Source organism: Convolutriloba macropyga, chromosome 7 (genome assembly GCF_964194025.1).
Source record: "Convolutriloba macropyga chromosome 7, txConMacr16.3, whole genome shotgun sequence".
Lineage (NCBI taxonomy): Eukaryota > Metazoa > Xenacoelomorpha > Acoela > Convolutidae > Convolutriloba > Convolutriloba macropyga.
Genome location: NC_134474.1, coordinates 27,261,667 through 27,265,577, shown reverse-complemented (window position 1 = coordinate 27,265,577; position 3,911 = coordinate 27,261,667).

Below are 3,911 nucleotides of genomic sequence, written 5' to 3'. Positions count from 1 at the left end.
TTTTTCTTTCAATCGCAAGATTAATTTGCCTTTTTAACCAATGGTAAATTTTTCTAGGTGTATGAGGCTTTCTGTTTCCCATCACGAGTATTTCAATAGTTTTGTTTACAATTATAACAGTCCAGCTTTCAGGAAACTGGTTTTTCAACCATTTATCTTGATTTATTTTAAGTGCCTCGTCAAAATTTTCCCAATTTTTTGGGCACTGCAAAAGCTTATGCACAGTGCCTTGCACTATATATTTTTATTGTTACAAAGCGGGACAACTACCAAAATTTTAGAAATTTAAAGGTATCATTAAGCGTAAGGTACCATTTGCATGAAATTTTTTTTCATTGCTGACGGATATTATAATATCAAGAAAAGCCAGGTCGCCGTTTGCATCTACATTTTCTAATGTAAACTCAATGTATTATGCAATGCTTTTACTCTTTTGAGCAAACCTTCGCTTTTTGATTTTGTGTCAAATACAATAGCGTCAACATATCCCGCAAGAACCCGTCTCTTCAACTTGAGTTCTGTTTTGGGTAATTTGTTGCAGTGACTACAAAACCGCCCAATAGACCCTAATAATTTATAATCTTCATTGTTTATTTTCTGGCACTTTCCCTAAAACCAATTTCTGCATCATTACATTCAATTTCTTTGCTATTCCCAACTAATATTCTTGAATAAACTTCTTAAATCTCTCACTGGGATCTTTCTTCAAGCCTGATTCTGGAATACAACTTTGCTCTTTTCGTTTATCATCTTCAATCGAATTCATCCAAACGATTGCCATTATGACCGCCAAGAATGCAGCCATTGCTAGGCCTTCTACTTGACAGTACCATTTTTTGTTACATTTGGTGTGAACATTCGTCACAACCAGATTAAACGGAAGTTTTAATGTTAATCTCACTATGTCGGGAGCGTGGTCATTTGAATAGAGGAATGTTGGAGCTATTTCTTCGTTTGTTCATGCATAAACTGTTTACGTTTAAAAGACTATCGGTTTGATGTCATCAAGCAGAGATAGCTCAAGTTCTTTGCGTGCATCAAGTGAGGATGCTTGAATTATAGGGTACGATATTTTTGTAAGTTGTATGTACTCCCAGGAACTGCCAGAACCGGTCTCAGTGGCGTGTCTATTTTGTGAATTTTTGCTAAACCATATAGACCAGCAGGTTGTGCTCCTGTTGTTTGGAGTCGTAGTATATTTGTTCATTTATCAACTCCCGTTTCCTCACTTCTAGCAAACTGCTCTTGATTTTGTGTTTAACCTTTACAATTATGTAATCGTTCTCACCTTCCATTTTTTTAATAAATATTTTTTAATAACTTTGCACTGCTTGCTCAGAAAAAAACATGTTGGTTATCAAATTGTTCTACAAGCAGCGTTCAAGAAAACTTGTTCTCATTTTTGCTTTCATCATTTTTACCAAACAATTCGCGTGTTCTGAAGATTATTTCCATTTTTTAGGGTTTTGGAGAAGATTTCTCATCCAAACGACCGGCAGAATTAGAGAAGACGTCTGCATCCTTCACAACAAGGTCACCAGAACTGCGGACAATACCATTCGTGAGTAACCGGTTCGCTTCCTTAGCTTGACAATTTTTTCTGGATTTTCGCTGTTCTCGTCTGTTTTCTGTTTATCTCTACCTTTGTTCAATAACTGTGTGAGGTTGTCTAAGCGCTTCCTCACAACTTCCAGGGTGTGCAATTCTGGCGATACCTCCAGATGCAGGGCTGTGTAATGATTCAGACACGACGTGACTCTCCACGTTAACGCATTGCTTAAAAACTTTCAGCTTACAATAGAAAATCTGGATTCAAACTGCGAACTGGCTCTTCTTGATATGAAAAGCGTGTCAGCAAGCAAAATAAAATTTCAGGCATATGGTACCACGATCCTACTGATACCTCTATAATTCTAAACTTTCGTAGCTGTGCCCCATTGCAACACATGAAAAATATACTGCAAAGAACTGTGCATAGGTTTCTTTGTTGCCCGAGTAAATGGAAATATTATGACGAGGCGTGTACAACACATCATATGGTTGAACACTCAGTACACTGAATGTTGGACTGTAAAAATTGTAACCGGATAACTCGAAACACGTTTGGAAGGGAAATATAAAGCCACATTTACCAAGAAAAAAATATAGCATTCGCAAAAATAGTTGAGAGGAAAACCCCACTTTTAATACAATACAGTGACAATTTAAGCGCGCGATCGAAAGCAAAGTTAAGGAAGATATCTTGATTAAATTTTTATTACGTTAAACTTACTTTTTGTTACGACTAATTAAATGAAACCTTGCTTGTCTTCGCTTTAGTCAAGTTTCAATAAAAAAACTCAAATCTCCCCTGACGTTGTCTACCAAAATTCCTTGTAGTGGATGTCACGAGGATGACAGAGAACAAGAAATTCGATTCACTGGTCGGGCAGTACGTTAGCAACCGCTGTAGCTCTTCAAAGGCTTATTATTGACGGAACATCGACCAGTGCAACAACACTGAAAAAATGATCACCTTAGAGGCATTGCATATGAGTCTATGAAAACTGAATTACACACGCGCAATGGATACCGCGGGGCTGAAGCTGACATTCCAGTATCAGTCTGTTGTGTGAGTCGGCGTTTTCGAAAAAAAAATTTTACGAAAGAGGCCCGGAAAAAGCGGAAAATTACGCTCCTGTCGGAAAACAACACCTCAAAAATTAAGAAATGAAGAATTTTAACGACTTGTTCTGAACGTTGAAAATCAAAGATTTTTGAATAACTAAAATTTTGATATAAACAAGTGGATCAGTTTAAAGAACCCAAAAAAATTCAATCTTTGTAATAATCTATCCTTAAAATGATAATATACACAAACACCAGCTGAGAAAGGAAAATAAAAGACAGACAGCATTAGAAAACACACAGCTTATGACTAAAGTTGATGAAGCAAATTAATAGCTTCCCTTTTTCAACCACAGCTCCCATCGAAACATCAACAATTTCACATATTCCTTCTATCCGTGACCCATGAAAGCAGCAGAGGGAACTCCTCATGAGAGCAAAATTGATGATTTTTGTCCTTAGAAGTTGTATGATATCAGAGCAGCTGTCCTTTTTGTGCGCTGAGGGCTCTGACGCCAGTTGTTTCGACGCTTTTGAAGCTGATGGGCCAGATCCACCAATGCATGAAAAGACAAGCGGACAAAAATTTGCTTTCTCAACTTCAGTTATATTTTTCATGTTCGTTCATTTTATTAGACTCATAGTACATGTAGGCCTCCTTACTGCTTTCAGAGCAGTTTTTTTGCCAGCGGGTTGAATATTTTCCCATCAAAATAGGTGGTGTGGAACCTCGATTCCCAATGCCCGTCGGCCTTGATTTCCAATCTTGCATCATCATCAGTTGCCGTTGATTTAAGAGCGATGGCTTCCCCTTGCAACGGCTGAAGATGAGGTTCGATCTCGACATCATAACAAACATCACTTATCAAGTTCGCAAAGGAAGCACAAAGTTCATAATGTCTCGTGTGTGTGTATCCTCCTTTCAGGCAGTGGAGGGCATGTGCCACAGTGAAATTTTTTTGCATCCGTGTAGTGATAGCATCTTCACTGTGGTCCCAGGCATAGCAAGAGCCAATGTTATCACGAAATCCGCTTTGCGTTAGGTCAAAGTGAAGTCGTTTCATTGGCATAGCGTTCAACAAGCTTGATGCTTCCTTTCTATTAGCTAAATCAGGTACGCGAATCTCGTTCTTTTTCAATTCGTTCTTAATTCTCGTCTTTTTTTTTAATTGATAGCAGGCTCTTTCTCTTTTTTCAATTGTTGTATGATTTGTTAATGCCTTAGTTTAGCTTCGGGCAGAGATAGGGTTAAGGGACCTGACAGATGAACTGATTTCATATATTTTAAACTGATCATCAGGTTT